Source organism: Triturus cristatus, chromosome 5_1, assembly GCF_964204655.1.
Source record: "Triturus cristatus chromosome 5_1, aTriCri1.1, whole genome shotgun sequence".
Taxonomy (NCBI): domain Eukaryota; kingdom Metazoa; phylum Chordata; class Amphibia; order Caudata; family Salamandridae; genus Triturus; species Triturus cristatus.
The window spans coordinates 97,384,018-97,401,286 of NC_140587.1; the positions used below are offsets into that span (position 1 = coordinate 97,384,018).

The 17,269-nt window shown below is 50.6% G+C and overlaps 1 long non-coding RNA gene across 1 annotated transcript; it reads left to right on the forward strand.

The window, feature by feature from the left end:
- Positions 1–2,051: 2,051 nt before the first annotated feature.
- LOC146830311 (uncharacterized) lies at positions 2,052–17,003 on the forward strand. The gene is made up of 3 exons (XR_014961411.1): positions 2,052–2,147; positions 15,122–15,194; positions 16,231–17,003. It is a non-coding gene; the product is annotated as an uncharacterized LOC146830311 (long non-coding RNA).
- Positions 17,004–17,269: the final 266 nt, after the last annotated feature.

Below are 17,269 nucleotides of genomic sequence, written 5' to 3' on the forward strand. Positions count from 1 at the left end.
TTGAAAGAACCTCAGGGTCAGTGTGGAGGGGGCAGCGGCCCCCAGGCACACCCCACATAGCGAGGAATTACTAGCTGCTCTTGCTGGATTGGCAGGTCTGGTTTGAGAGGGTGAGCACACCCACACCAGCGCTCTCGCGCGACTGCCGGGGCACTTGGCGGGGCCTCCCATTGTGCTTGAAGCGCAGTGAACTGCGCTCGATTTGTGGAGTCATGGGGCTGACTACGAAGCGTCGAGCTGCCCTACAGAGACAGGGCACATTGGCCTTGAGTTGTGGATTCGTATTGGCATTACTACAGGGCCCTTTGAACAGTCTCTTAAGAGGCGGAGTGGTACCCCTTGGGCCCTGTTTCGCATCAGCTCGGATCAGAGCGAGACCAGCAAGGCGATTGGCAGCAAGAGATACCCCGTGAGGTGAGACAATGGGGGGACATCGCCTTCCATTCTTGAGGCCGGGCGCGGGGTCGGTTGGGACCCTTTGCACTTCACTACCTTGACGCAGCAACTTAGCACGAGTGGGGCGCGTCCAGGACTCAGTCATGGCAACGGCCAAAAGTAAAAAGGACCGTTCAGTGCGAGACCTCCCTATGAAGTCGGCCGGGGTCTCGCATAACATCGGCCCAGCTCCTGCAGGAGAGGGAGCTGAGGGGGCGGTCCTGCTGGAGTTCTTAGAGTCCATATTTGCTTCCCAATGTGAGGACATCCTGGCCATCAAAACAGATCTGCAAGCAGACCTTCGGGAAGTTAGAAGGGACGTGGATGCAGTGGGAGAGAGTAGCTGCACTGGAGGATTCAACGACAGCCAGGGACAAAGAAATCACCGCTCTACAGCAAGAAATTCTACGTTTGTACAAACTGCAACTGGATATCCAAGCGCACTCGGAAGACTTGGATAACAGGTCCCAACAAATTAATATTTGCATCCGCTCGGTCCCTACAGGTGCAGAAGAAGAAGATCTGGAGGGGTATGTCCAGGTGCTTTTTCGTGCAGTCCTGAATGCTTCACAGGAGTCCACAGCCAAAATTGACCATTGCCATTGGGTGGCCCCCCCCCTCCGACAACCTAATCTAACCCCTGCAGACGTTCTTGTGTGTGTGCACAGTTTCAGAGTGAAGGAGGAGATTCTTAAGGCGGCCTGTACCTGTCAACCCTTGCATTTTTGAGAGCACACACCACAGCTCTTCCAAGGCCTGGTGGCTAGCACCCTTCGAAAGCGGAGAGATTTCCGCCCAGTTGTCAGACCAACCATGCACTCTTACCTCTGAAGGTGCGTAGTTGAGTTTCGCAGAGACGATATGGACCAACTTCCCAGTACCCTACCTTATAACTAGTGTTTTTACTTCCAGTTGAGCTATGCAATAGGGTTCAGGGAGGAGGGCCGGATACTGGATGTTGGTGGGCTCTTGTTGTCGACCTGCAAGGCAACAAGATTTAATTAACCAGAGTGTAATTATTGTATCTTAGAATACTTTTAGTTCTTCCTTCTCTTCCTAAATAGTATACTAAATTGGTTAACTTCCTACCTGCGAATTGGAGCTAGTGGGCACCGCGTCCTAGTTGACTTGTGATGGTTCGATTTTCTTTCTGTCTTGAGTTGTTGTAAGTGGGGTGTGTTTTTTGAGTGAGATGTACCTCAGTCTTTTCTGCAGAAAGAAAATAATAATTACTTCTAGAAGCTAATACTACAAGGTATTTAACTTACTATAATTTTCCTTGTTTGTTCTTTTTACTACATTTACTTTCACAGATTTCCCCTGATGTTTTCCATCACTAGGTATAAATAGACAAAGACAAAAAAAAAGCATTCTACATTTGTACATGTAACATTAACATGGTGCTAGATCGAAATTTGTTAACATTTCACTTGTTGAGATAACTCTGTCCCTCTTTGAAGAGTTTTGTTTCACTGTGATTGTCCAATATGCTTTTCCTTTATGGCAGAAAACACTTTTCCAACTATTTACTGTAACACTCTGGCAAAAATAACTGTATTGCGATGGGCGCCGTAAATAGATTAAATCACTTAACTTTCTCTTCTTCTTCTCTTTCCAGGTTAACAGCTGTCATTATGCGAAGAACTGCAGTGAACCAGCAATGTTGCCGGAAGGAAAATCAGAGGCCGAAGAGATGCCGCGTCGGAATGCAGGTAAGCGTCCCTAGACACAGCTTTCTCCTTGTTTACCGGTGGTAGGATAAGCGTCTTCTAGAAGTCGGGTGTGGCATTAAATAGAGATGCCCCACCCAAGATGGCCAATGCAAAAAGAACAATTGATGGGCAGAATGCAGAACAATGTCATACATTCACCCCAGTACAGAGATCTGGGACTAAATCCATTGTTTTTTTGCTCACCATGCCATTCCAGTTTGGACCCAGCCATATGCAAATCAGTCTTAACCCTGCGCCCAATGGGAACAGTCCAGCCCGAACTGCCAGGCCAGGTCCTCCCTGGACTGGAAACAAGCATCCTAGGACCGGTTTTGGTATTTCAGCCCTCATCAGCCAGGATAGCTTGACTCCAGTGGCATGGAGAGCACGGAACCCACGTCTGGGCATACCCATCCCACTCGGGGTGACAAATGCAAAAACAACAATTGATGGACAGAATGCAGAACAATGTCATACATTCACCCAAAGTACAGAGACTGGGCCTAAAGTATGAGTTACTTACCTTCGGTAACGATGTATCTGGTAGAGACGATTCTAGCCGCAGATTCCTTCACGTAGAATTATCCCCCGGCGTGAGACCGGATCCGGAAACTTTTTTGCCACAGGAACCCTGCGCGCCGAGGGGGGTGGCGACATCACTCGACTCCGCCCAATCGTCGTCCGTGTACGTGACGTCAGCGAGGTCACATAAGACCTGCCCCGGTGTGCCTACATCAGTTTTCTTCGGAGAACTTTCCGCACTACAACGCGGAACCATCAGATAAAAAACTGTGGAAGCATGGGAACAGTGTGCGAAGAGCAGAAAATTGGAAAGAAAGAATAACTAACAACACCACCAGAGTAGTGCCAACACCGCAGAACCCAAGGGCAGCGAAAGAAGAACAAGCAGAAACCTGCGCAGTCACCCTGCCATCCCTGTGCCCCGAGGCAAAGAACATGCGTAAAAGTCATTGCACACGCAGTAAACCCACCCCCCCCATCCTGAGCAAGGAATGGGACCAGTCCCAAGACAGACAGGGACAACAAACTTCCAAGCCACCCCAACCAAAGGGCAACCACAACAAGGGACAAGGGCAAGACATGGCCAGATGACCCTCAATCAGAGGATAGCAATGGAATGAAGGGAGGGGGGGGGAGGACAGGGATAGAAAGCAATACCCCCAAACATGGAGCAGCCTGAGCAGCAGGGCGCCGGAGCACCGGAACCCCATCCTCCAAAGAACAAAAGGAGGAATGAACCGCCCCCAGACGGAGCCACCCGTCAAGAACAAGGATGGCACTCACAGGAGACACAGCCCCCCACTGGGAGGCGAGTACTGAAGACCAACCCAAGGGTCCTCGCAGAATAGGGGAGGAAGGGCGGGCGTGAAGGAATCTGCGGCTAGAATCGTCTCTACCAGATAAATCGTTACCGAAGGTTAGTAACTCGTACATCTGATAGAGACTACTAGCCGCAGATTCCTTCACGTAGAATAGATACCCTAGCAATACCCCCTGGGAAGGAGGGTCTGCGAGAAGACCCCACCAGCCAATGCAGAACCGAGGGCTCCACAGGAGATCAGATCTGTGGACCAGGTAGAACCTCGCCCCTGCCAGGCCAAGGAAACCCCCACAAGCAGAACCCCACTGACCCCAAGGGGATATAGGAGGGAAAGAAGGCTGAAGAGGCTCGTACCCTCACAGAAGAGGAACCAAGGGCAAGGACAGAGAGGCCAAAGCACCCCGCTCCCCCACAAGGTAACAAAGCTTCCGCCCAATGCCAAGACAGGAAAAGCGGAAGAAGAAGAAGCCTAGAGGGCCCAAGGAAACGAGGGAAAAGAAGACGAACCCACTCCAGATGGAGAGCAGCCTGCCAGCCAGAACACCACCAGCAGTCAAAGCCGCCAGAAGCAAGAAGAACAGCCCGAGGCCCCAGGAAGGCCAAGTAGGCAATGCCTGGCAAGGGAGAACACAGAATCATCCCAGACCTCAGGACAGGAGCAGGGAGAGGAGGAAATGCCCGGGTACACCACTACGAGTGGCCACGCACATGACCTCAGGAAGCAAAAGCAACCCACCTAAAAGCCATGGAGAACAGGCACCCAAAGGCGACCAGAACCATGTAGCAGAGCGCAAGCTATATGACAGCTACCACTATCCCACCTAGGGTACGTTAAGTCCCAAAATATGGGAGCCCTCTTTGCAAGAACTTCCGCAGCAGAGGCAAAAACAAAAGAGCCACGGGGGAAAAAACACCCCTGCTGAAGGCTTGACAAGCAGCCCAAGCAAAGCAGAAGGCCCAATCTCAGGGTCAAGTCTGCCCAACAACTCCTGCAGAACCCACACACAAGCAACACAAGGGCCGTCCAGCAGCCAACAATGCCAAAGTCCCAAGGAAGGACGTAAACGGCCAGAAAACACACTCCGCAGCCAGAACAACCGGCCTAAGAAGGCCCAGAAGCAACCCAACTCAGAAGTCACTGAGGAGGGGATGGAGGAGGAGGAGGACAAGGTGGAGGAGGAGGAGGACAGAGCCCTGCCAAGAGCCTCTGGACGGCGGAGTCGGCTGGGGCATAGAACAACAGGCTGCCATCAAATGGGAGATCAATGAGCCTCTCCCGAATATTTTTGGGGAAGACGCCGTCCCGAAGCCAAGCATGGTGACGGAGAGCAACTAAGGAAGCCATGGCCCAGCCCAGCACCTCTGAGACATCCAGAGCGGAGCAGAGAATAAACGCCGCAAGCTCCCGGGCATCCAATGCATGATGCCGCAAATCCACCTGAGCAGACTCCTGGGATGCTGCAGATCCCAGAGACTCAGCCGAGTCCCACAAACAGGAGGAGGCCCTAGCCAGCACACACAAGGTGTTAAGGGCCCGCAGAGCCGCGCTGGTCGAGGCGAACATGTTACGTCCCTAAGAGTCCAGCCAGCGGGCCTCTCGGGACGGCAGAGTCAATAGTAGTGGCAGGGAGGGAAAAGCAGTCCACAAAAGGGGGCTGGCAGCTGAGGGGTGTAGGGAAAGACACACCGGTTAACGCGGTGCCGGAAGTTGCCGGTGCATAAGATGCTGAGGCACCGGGTCCCCTGAGGCAGGACGCCCCCAAACCCCCGTCAAGGAAGAAAGGAGCGAACCTTCAAAGGGAAGTAAGATTTCCCTCCCACTAGAGCCCTAGTGGAGGACCTCCAATAGATAGTCCACCGGAAAGTGAGCCACCGGGTCACCCATGCGTAGGATGCCCACAGCCATGGACACCGCGTGAGCAAAGGCCGCACCCGCCTCCGTAGGGCCCCGTGGTGGACAAAGCAGCTCCTCCGTGGGCGACGGCTGCCAACTAAGGCGGCCGACCCTGAGGCCAAGTGGGATGGGCAAGGGCCAGACCTGAAAGTCAGGAGGAGACGAAGAATGAGGGACCTGACGCTCTTCCGACGAACACCTCTGCCTCAGGAAGGGCGGTGAGCCGCCCTTCGATGCCAGTGAAAAGGACACCACACGGCGACCAGTCTCCGGGGAGGACGACACCAATATACAGCCTGCCTCCAGAGAAGGAGCGTCCGAACAGGAATCCACGGTACGACCCCTGCGCGGAGCCGTAGAGTCCGATGCTTGAGGCAGGACGCCGGCACCATCCGGTGTTACCGGACAAGGGACCTCCAAGTCACCCCGCACCGGAGACCGGAGCGGAGACCGGGGTAGAGCTGGAGCCGCACTAGCCCCGGGGCGGCGCCGGGATGACGCCGACCCGACCCCTGCCGAGGAGGCCACCTGCGTGGGGAAACGGGACGGGCCCGGGGAGTGGCACGAAGCCCTCTGCCGGCCACGGCCCAAAATGAGGCGAAGATTGCTCAGCAACCCATGTGGCGGTGCCAGGGACGATACAACCTCCGACTCGCCCTCTGATGAGGCAGCAGCCTGTGGGGAGGGACGAGAGAGGCCCGGAGAGGAACGAGGGGTCCGCCCTCGGCCTCGACCCGGAGCGGGACGAGGAGGGTCCACTGACCCCTGTGGCTACGCAAGGTCCAGCTGCTGCCGGCGCCGTAGTGGTGTCACCTCGGCCTTAGACAGGACCACCTTGCCAAGGGACCAAGAGGGGCTCGGGGATGCGACCCGAGCCCTGGCAAACTCCCGTGACACCACAGGGACCCCCGCGGGAGTTTGCAGCGAGGCAGAGATGCCGTGGCCTGAAGGAGGTGCCCCAGAGGAGCCGCACCCCAACAGCACCACATCCTCCAAGCCTGGATCCGAACCAGTCAGCGCCGGAGCCACCGGCGGCACCGCAGAGGGCCCTGCGCAGGGTGAGGGATCCGACGACGCCCCAGGAGGGGAAGGAGGAGGAGATGCCAGCGAGGCCTGCAAAGCCGCCGCGTATGTCTCCATTTGGACTCTCGACACCCCAACACCGGGAAACGGTGGATAGGACGACATGCGGGCCGCATCACCCGTGAGCAGTCCACACCCCCTGTAGGCCGGAAACCAGCCCCCGGGGACAAACTGCGACACTTACCCACCGTGGAGCGACGCTCAGGTGACATTGGAGAAGGGCGAGGACGACGACCACGGCCGGATCTGAAGCCGTATGCCGAAGCAGACCGAGGGGAGGACGTCGACCTGGAGAGACGTGCAGAGAGAAGTTTCATTCGGCGCTCCCGCCGCGACTTCGGCTTCAACTGTTGGCACACCGCACAATCTGTGGTGCCGTGATCCTCCCCCAAACACCACATACAAATGAGATGAGGGTCCATCATCGACATAAGATGCCCACAAAACGTGTTAAAAGTTTTAAAGCCCGAAGGCATTCACACACTGTTCCACCAAAAAGAAATGGAAGAAAAGGGGGCCCTAAACAGGCAGTAGCAAGGAATTAATCCACGTTGCACGCAGAAAAGGAAAAAACTGACATAGGCGCGCCGGGGCGGGTCTTATGTGACCTCGCTGACATCACGTACACGGACAACACCTGGGCGGAGTTGTGTGATGTCGCTCCGCCCCCGGCACGCAGGGATGCTGTGGCAAAAAAGTTTCCGGATCCAGTCTCACGCCTGGGGATAATTCTACGTGAAGGAATCTGCGGCTAGTAGTCTCTATCAGATTCCATCGTTTTTTTGCTCACCATGCCCATCGAGTTTGGACCCAGCCATATGCAAATCAGTCTTGACCCTGCGCCCAATGGAAACAGTCCAGCCTGAACTGCCAGGCCAGGTCCTCCCTGGACTGAAAGCAAGCATCCTAGGACCGGTTTCGGGCTTTCAGCCCTCATCAGCCAGAATAGCTTGACTCCAGTGGCATGGAGAGCATGGAACCCACGTCTGCGCATCCCATCCCACTCGGGGTGACAAATGTAAAAAGAACAATTGATGGACAGAATGCAGAACAATGTCTAGAAGTCAGGTGTGGCATTAAATAGAGATGCCACACCCAAGATGGCCGCTAGGTTGACGTACACTCTACGTGACATGATGTGTGGCGCGGCCTAATTCCTTTTGTCTTTAGTTTGTTTGAGCTCAGCTGAGGAACGAACGCGCAGCTGTGTTCGATGTGAATTACAGTTTTGACACTGTCCTGGGTATTGTGCTCACAGTTTGGAAACCTTGTGCCTACATGGAATCCGTCAGATGTTCATAACAGTCTATGATTTGTAATAACTAACAAATGAACAAACGATATGTCATACTTCTTAACCACTAAAGCACAAGTTACTTACCTTCGGTAACGATATATCTGTAAGAAAAATTAGTTATAGATTCCTTACCTTAGAATTACCCCCAGGCGTCAGACTGGATCCGGAAAGATTTTTCATCAGCAGTACCTCTAAGTGTCAGAAGGTGGCGTCGGTTGGTCCCACGTTCGTGGTTGGCGTCGCTTGGTTGACGTCGCAGCAGCTACTTAGACGCCGCCCTCGCGCGCTGACGTCAGTTCTGTACACAACTTTCCGCGCCAGAAACTCAGAGCCATGCAAGACACTGACCACTGGTGCACAAAACTAGGGCCCTGAAAGGATGTCCTTAACCCTAGAAATCAGTTCGCAGAACAGAGAGGATGAGTGGGGCGGTAAGGAATCTATAACTAACTAATGTTTCTTACAGATATATCGTTATCGAAGTTAAGTAACTTGTGCATCTGAAAGAAACACACGTTAGTTATAGATTCCTTACCTTAGAATAGATACCCCAGCAATACCAACCCCGGTGGTGGGCCTGCGAACCAAGAACGCACCAGGAAATCCTGGAGAACAGAACGGCCAAAGAAGCCGTCTCGCCGGACTTGGCTGTCCAGGCAGTAGTGTTTGGTGAACGTGTGCAGTGATGCCCACATGGCCGCCTGACAGATGTCATTTAGAGGCACTCCTCTTCCCAAGGCAGTAGTGGCTGCCGTCGCCCTGGTGGAGTGAGCGTGCAGCCCCACTCTAGCTAAAGAGTAACAAGCCTTAATACACAACACGACCCACGAAAAATGGTGCGTTTGTGTACAGCCCGACCCTTCTTTGCACCCACGTAGCCAACAAACAGTTGACCATCCACGTGGAACTGTCTTGTGCGATCCAGATAGAAGGAGAGCGCACGTTTTGGGTCCAGACAGTTGAGCCTCTCTTCTTCCTTTGAAGGATGAGGAGGCGGAAAGAAGGTGGGCAAAGTAATGGTCTGCCTGATGTGGAAGGCAGTGACCACCTTAGGAAGAAAGGATGGATGGGTCCTGAGAACCACCTTGTCCGGATGGATAGACAGCAAAGGAGGTTTTGAGGAAAGAGCCTGGAGCTCACTCTCCCTTCAAGCAGAAGTGATGGCTACCAGGTAAGCAGTCTTAAGAGTTAGAAGACGTAAAGGACAATTATGAAGCGGCTCAAAAGGAGCGCACATCAAATAAGTCAGCAAAAGATTCAAGTCTCACTGAGGCATAACAAATGGAATTGGAGGAAAAAGATGCACTATTCCTTTCAAGAAACGGTTAACTACAGGGGACTTGAAAAGAGAAGGCTGATCTGGCAGCCGCAGGAAAGCAGAGATGGCAGAAAGGTAGCCCTTGAAAGTGCCCAGAGCAGAGACCTGCTGGGCTAAAGAAAGAAGGAACAAGACTACTTCAGAAAGAGGGGCAGATGGGGATCCACAGCCTTTGCTCTGCACCATGCCACAAATGTGTTCCACCTGCAGGCGTATACCGTCTTTGTGGAGGGACGCCTGGCTGTCAATCTCCATGCAAGGAGGTGGAGACTGGACAGGTTCGGGTGGAGGACCGTCCCCTGCTGCTGCGACAAAAGATCCTCCCAAAGAGGCAGTCTGATCAGAGGATCGATGGCCATGTTGAGCAGCTCGGGATACCAGACTCTTCGTGCCCAATCCGGAGCCACAAGAATGACTTGGACCAGGTCGCACCTGATCTTCTTCAGCACTCTGGGCATAAGTGGAATAGGCGGAAAGACGTGCAACAGACTGCAACTCCGAGCGAGTGCCACCTTGGAAATTCCAAAAGCGCAGAATTGCTGACATTGCACGTTCTCTTCGGTGGTGAATAGATCTAACCAAAGCTCTCCCCAATGTTGAAAGATACCTCGCACCACCTCTGAGTGAAGACACCACTCGTGATCCATCATGTACCTGCGGCTGAGTTTGTCCGCCCTGGCGTTTAGGGAACTTGCCAGGTGCTGAACCACTAAGGAAATGCCTTGATGTTCCAGCCATGTCCAGAGGTGAAGGGCCTCCTGACATAGGGACCACGACCCGACCCCGCCCTGTTTGTTGCAATACCACATGGTGGTGGTGTTGTCCGTGAACACTTGCACTAGTCTTCCCCGGACAGAGGGAAGGAATGCCTTCAGTGCAAGACGAATCTCCCGGAGCTCCAGAAGGTTGATGTGGAGCCCGCTGGAGACCAGAGACTTCTGATCTCGGCCTCGCCCATGTGACTGTCCCATCCCAGAAGGGAGGCATCTGTCACCACTGTGAATTCTGGTTGGGGAAGGGAGAGGGATCTGCCACTGACCCAATCCTGGTTCGTGAGCCACCACTGCAGCTATTGAGTAGTGCGCTCCGAGATCTGGACGTAATCGGACAGATTCTCACGACGCTGCACCCACTGAAACTTCAGGTCCCTCTGCAGAGCCCGCATATGCCACGTGGAATGATTGATCAGCAGGATGCATGAGGCCCAGCAGCTTCAGGGTCATTCTCTCTGAAACCCGGTACAAGGGCTGAAAGATCGGAATCATAGCCCGAATGTCCCAGACTCACTGTTCAGGAGGATAGACCCGAAACTGCGCCGTGTCCAGATCCTCTCCGATGAAGAGGAGCTTCTGAGAGGGAATTAGGTGCGACTTCGGCACAGTGATGGAGAACCCCAGCAGATGCAGGAGGTTGGCTGTAGTCTGGAGGTGAGAGACCAATGCCTGGGGCGATCCCGCCTTCAACAACCAGTCGTCGAGATAGGGGAAGACTGAGACCCCTGATCTGCGCAGATGAGCTGTGACCACTGCCAGCACCTTCATGAACACCCCAGGGGTGCTGGTAAGGCCAAAGGGAAGCACGGTAAACTGGAAATGTTCGTGGCCTACTGTGAACTGCAGGTAACGCCGATGGGCCAGCAGGACGGGGATGTGGAAATAAGCCTAATGCAAGTCCAACGCTACCATACAGTCTTGTGGGTCGAGGACAGACAAGACCTGAGCAAGCGTCAACATTTTGAACTTCTCCTTCCTGAGGAAGCGATTGACGTCCCTGAGGTCCAAGATAGGACGCAGGCCCTTGTCCTTCTTGGGAACCAGAAAATAGTGAGAGTAGCAACCACAACCTACTTCTGGGACAGGAACGCCCTTGAGGGCTTCCTTGGCAAAGAGAGCCGTAACTTCCCGCTGGATAAGTGCCAGATGATCCTCTGACATGCAGTGGTAATGAGGTGGCATGGCTGGAGGGGTAGTCTCGAAAGGGAGGGAGTAGCCCCTTCAGACTATCTGCAAAACCCACATGTCTGAAGTGATGGTGCGCCAGTGGGGGAGGTGATGGTGAATACTGCCGCCCACTGACATTTGATGGGCCTGAAAGCATGGACTAGGAGGGTTTGGAGACTGCTGCGGGGGGAAGGGGGTTGGTGGACTGGCCTGCCCATTGGCCCCCTGAACCACGACGCTGGTTCCCACGTCCCCGGCTGCGCGAAGGTTGGGTACCTTCCTGCGGCCTGTGGCCCTGGGCGGGACGTAGCAGGGCACCCCTTTGGTAGCCACGAAAGGAGTGAAAAGCAAACTGCACCAGACAGGAGGAGAGGCCCAAGGACATGGCCGTAGCCCGTGAGTCCTTGAAGCGCTCTAGGGCGTTGTCTGCTTTGTAGCCACGGCCATCAAAGGGCATGCCCATCAAGGTGTTCTGAACATCCCCTGAAAAGCCAGTTGATCTGAGTCTGAGTGCTACCGACGTTGAAATGGTCCTGCCCAGAGAGTCGGCGGTGTCCAGTCCACAACGAATTGTAAACTTAGCTGCGTCCCTACCTGCAGCGACAGCTTTCGAGAGCATTGCCCGGGCCTCCTCCGGACACTGAGGCAGCACTTGTGTCCGGAGGAGGCCCACACTGAGGGCAAATAACGGCCCAAGAGACATGCAGTGTTTACGGACCACAGTCCTAAGTTGGTGGAAGAAAACATTTCTTGCCAAGATGGTCCAGCTTCTTGGATCCCCTTTCCGATGGAGAGGTAGGGAAGGCTCTTTTGGAGGCTGAGGCTTGGACCACCAAGCTCTCCGGAGTGGGGTGTTAGGACAGGAAAGTGGGGTCGCCCGGAGTTGGGTGGTGGTGTCGAGCGATCATCCTGTCCACGGGAGCCCCCGTGTTGGGTCTGGACCAGGTGCCCAAAAGGATGTCAGTGAGGGCCTCATTAAACGGAAGCAGGGGCTCCGAAGAACTCGCCGCTGGTTGAGGCACCTCAGTCAGGAGGTTAGTCCTGACCGCCACCGTAGGAAGCTCAAGGTTGAGTGCCTTGGCCGCCCTACGCAACACCATAGCGTAAGACGCGCCCCCCTCCTAAGCCACGGTAGGAGGAGACAACATGCCAAGGTTAGGTGAAGTGTCAAGTCCACTGGCATCCCCAGTTCCTCTCTCCAGTCCTGTTCAGAACCAAGCTGGTCAGTTAAAGGATCACCTAACCTCTCCCAGTCCTCATCTTCCTCTGGTTGCCACTGTGGTTGGAAAGGGGCCCCAGAAGTGAACAGGTGCACGAATACCCCACTCGGCGCAGTGTCCACATCAGGAAGGAGGCTGGGGTCGACACCGTAGTGGTGCTGTCGGAAGTTGCGTTGGTGAAGGCATAATAAGGTCAACGGGTGCCGATCCGGATCCAGGCCTGGATCCAAGGAGGGGTCTGCGGTGCCGGAGCCACCAGAAGCGAAGACCTAACCGAGTCTGCGGGGCCCGAAGGCGCACCAGTGGGGTCGGTCCACCCAAAGATGGCATGCATCGCTTCGTAGAACGTACAAAGCTGGGCCGGGGTCGCTCCGGGTCCCGGAAAGGGAGGGAAGCTCAGAGTCGCCCCTTCAGGGTCCGCACGCGGAGCCGCGGGAGTGGCACCACCTGCACGCCTCGTCGAGTCGGCTGACCGACGAGGAGGAGGAGGCGAAGTGTGACAACGCTTCTTCGACTTCTTATGCTTCGACTTACCCAACCCAGAGTGCGAAGACTTTGAGCCGGACTGATGGTGGCTCCGCGACCAGTCCCTCGACCTCCCTCTCAACCGGGACGTCGAACAGCGAGCCGACTGCCGTCGTTCAAGCAGCTTTCGAGACTGCTCCCACAAAGCCTTCGACATCAACAACTGACAGTCGGAGCACAACTTGGGGTCATGGTCACGCTCCAGGCAAAAGAGGCACACGCGGTGCGGATCAGTCACCAACATCAGTCGGTTGCAGGAACTACAGGCCATGAAACCGGGCATCCCTCTGCACCTGTTCGGAGTCGAAGACTCGAAACAAGACATCGACAAAAGTTGAAAAAAAGTTAGTCAAAAAATGACTGAGGTACCACTCTTCCCGGATCTGAGCTGGCTGGCACAGAAAAAGAAAGAACTGACGCCAGCTCATGAGGTCGGCGTCTAAGTAGCTGCCGCGACATCATCCCGGCGACCACGACGCCGACGATGAATGTGGAGCTGACCAACGCCACCTTCCGACACGCAGAGGTATTGCTGACGAAAAATCTTTTCGCATCCAGTCTGACGCCTGGGGCAACTTCTTAGGTAAGGAATCTATAACTAACGTGTTTCTTTCAGATACATGCATACACATCATTATATGAACCGTGACGCTCTATACATATCCAGAACACACATAATAACACTTTAAATATTACAGAAATACATATATGAGGTCGTGCTGGTTGCACAGGAGTGGGGAGGGCTTTTAATGTATCCATAACTCTGAGAGTAGTAGAGAAATCGTGACAGTACTCGCCTCTCAAAATCCACCCTAAAACCAAAGGAATTGGTTTTGGTTTGTCTGGGTATCGTGTATGAAATGCTTTTACCAAATGTGGAACATTCGTTAAATGAGCTAGAGGTTCCCAGAACCTTTCTTCTGGGCCATAACCTTTCCAACCCACCAAATAATATACCTTTCCACGCACTCTCTTTGCATTAAGTACTGCTTTCACTTCAAAGTCAGGTATGCCTTTTATATTAATTGGAGGGGGGTTGTTTTCATATGGGTCATGGGATTGTAAGGTTTCAAAAGGGAAACATGGAAGACAGGGTGAAACCGTAATTTTGGCGGGAGTGTCAATTTAATGCTTACTGGATGCATAATGTTTGACCGGAAATGGTCCAATAAACCGAGGACAAAATTTCTTAGAGCTTTTAATCCGTAATTGTCTTGTGGATAACCACACCTTGTCACCTATGACACTATGACATAGGTGGGTTGCTGAGTATGATGTTTATCTGCCAAACATTTTATGTTTTCTTTTGCTTTGGCCAAATGAAACTGAGCTTGTTCCTGAATGGATACTAAATTAGATACATAGTCATGTATGGATGGGATGAGCCAAGACGATGATAATTGGCCCAGAATGGTTTTTGGATGAAATCCAAATGCACAAAAGAATGGTGACCTACCAATAGATGAATATTCCATGTTATTATAAGCAAATTCTAAAGCCCATAAAATATCTGACCATTCGTGATCACAATTAGTTAACATACAATGTAAATATTGTTCAATGGTTTGATTTGTGTGCTCAGTTAAACCATCAGTTTAAGGATGATAACTTGAGGAGGTATGCATTTCCATGTTTAATGAATTACTTAAGTTTAGCCAAAAATGGAAAATAAATTGAGAGCCTCTTTCAGAAATAACGATAGAGGGAATTCTATTTAAATGAATAATGTTCTGCATAAATACCTGGGCCAATTCCATTGCGAAAGGGGTTTCTTTAAATGTATAAAATGAGCCATGTGTGTAAAATGGTCTATTGTTGTTAAAATAGTAGTGTACCCTGTTCTTGTAGGAGGAAGTTCCACAATGAAATCAAGGGAAGCGGTGTGTCATTCTTGTGGCGGTATTGGGAAGGTATGCAATAAACCACCAGGGGCTTGGTTTACAGGTTTATTTTGTGTACACATGACACGTGTCAACATGTTTTTGAATATCATTAAACATGGAAGGCCACCAAAATCTCCGTTTGAATAATTGGTAAGTTTTCGTAATTCCAGAATGTGCAGACAAGGGGGTATCATGATATATTTGTATGACTTGATTTTGTAGTGCTTTTGTCATTCATTAGCAATACTTAATCTTTCTAATGGAGCGATGGATACAGTCCTTGCCATTCCTCAGTAGTTTTTGTTTTTAGTTCTTTTTGAATTTCTGAAACCACGTCTTTATTAGAAATGCTAGATTGAAAGCAATAAGTAGGTAAAATTGCTTGTGATTCCTCTTGTAGTATACTACTATCATCACCTATGTCAATACGTGAAAAGCACCCACTTTGTTGTTTTCTTTTCTTGGCCGATAGGTGATGATAAAATTGTAATCATTAAAGAACATCGTCCAACAAAGTTGCCGAGCTGAAAGAGCTTTGACTGATCGTAAGGTTTGAAGATTACGGTGATCTGTAATAGTGTGTCTTGCTCCTAACAAGTAATGACGCCATTCTTCATAGATAGCTTTTATGAAAAATAAGCTATGCATTTGGCCAGTATCTTTATATCTTTGTGACAAAATTCCCCCTAAAGCAAACTGTGAAGCATCAGCTTCAACAATAAATGGACGAGAGGGATCAGGATGCATTAAAATAGGTGCTGAAGTGAATTGTCTTTTTAATTCTTGAAATGCATTCTCTGCAAACTCATTCCATTCAAACTTTACTCCTTTGCGGAGAAGCTTAGTAATTGGAGTTATAATCTGGGAAAAATCACGAATGGAATGCCAATAGAAATTTGTGAATCCTTAAAACCATTGGATTTGTTTAACAGAAGAAGGACTTGGCCAGTTTAGTACTGAGTCAATCTTTTTTGGATCCATGTCTATTACTGAGAGACTAATAATATATCCTAGAAAATCCACTTCGGAAGTATGAAACATACTTTTCTCTAATTTGACATATAAAGACTTTTCTAAAAGCTGTTGAAGAATGGCTCGTACTTGTTGTACATGATCAGTTACAGATTTAGAATAGATAAGTATATCATCTATGTATACTACACAACAAATATCTAAAAAGTCCTGCAAAACTTCATTTATAAACAATTGAAATGCAGCTGGAGCTTTGCAGAATCAGAAGGCCATGACCTGATATTCAAAGACAGAATTTTGTGCTAAATGCGGTCTTCCACTTATTGCCCTTACGAACTCGCACAAAATGGTATGCTCCACGCAAATCAAGTTTTGTATAAATGGTTGCATCCTTTATTTGATCTAATAAAGTTGGCATTAAAGGAAGTGGGTAACGGTTTTTAATGGTTACATTATTCAAAGCGCGGTAATATATACACACGCATAACTCACCCCCTTTTTTGGGTATAAAGAACAGAGGAGATGAGACAGGAGATTTAGAATGTCTAATAAAACCGTTGGCAAAGTATTCATCGAAATATGTTCTTAAATATTGATTTTCTTTTTCAGTGAGAGCATATATATGGCTACACAGCAAGGTTGCCCCAGGTACCAAATCTGTGCGACAATCGTAATCTCAATGTGGTGGTAAGGTGTTTGCCTTTTTTTTTTTTTAATCGAAGACATCCAAGAGATCCGAATATACTTTGGGAACACCATCAAGGAGTAACACACTTTTAGAATCTTTTGGGAAATCGTAATCTTGTACAAGATTTTCTATTGCTTTGTGTTGAAAATATACGTTACGACAATGATCAGAATCAAACAAAACTATTTTCTTTAGCCAATCTATCTTGCGGTTATGTTGAACCAACCAAGGAACTGCTAATATGAGGCGAAACTGAGATGCATCAATAACATCAAAAGTGATATGTTCACTATGATTCGTGGAGCACCACATGAAAAGGTTTTGAGCATGGTGTTGTAATAATCTTGATGTTGATTCTTTAACATCTAAAGCCCGTACAATTTCTGGCCTTTAATGTTTTTAACCCTACGTTCTGCAGAAACTGTGTATCAGTGAAATTCCCAGTGGCACCTGAGTCTACTAAAGCATCTACGGACCATGAAGATGTATTATTGTCTTGTTGATTTTAATGTTACCCGAATACTAAGGTGATGAAGAGGTTTTGGGAGCTGTGGAGGCTAAACTACAGAGCTCACTCGACAAACTGACCTTGTCATTCATCGAGCTGTTTAGTTTTCCGAATGTTGAACTGTGACTACCTCAGTTATCTTTGGTTTACAAAATGTCCAGTTTTCCCGCAATAAAGACATTGATTTAATTTTCCCCGTTTATCCTTTTCTTCTTTTGTGAGGGGTCCTCTAATTGTCCCAATTTGCATTGGTTCCCCCATATCAGGTTTACTAGCGGAATCAGCTTTTGTACTATTCCTTTCCCTAAATATGGTCTGCTGTACCGTTTTTGCCTTTACGTTCTAATAAACAATGGTTTAATTTTACAACAAGATCAATAAACTCACTACAGTCATCTGGAGGGTCTAAGATTTGGGTTACCATATCCTTGAGCTCATCTCGTAATCCTCTA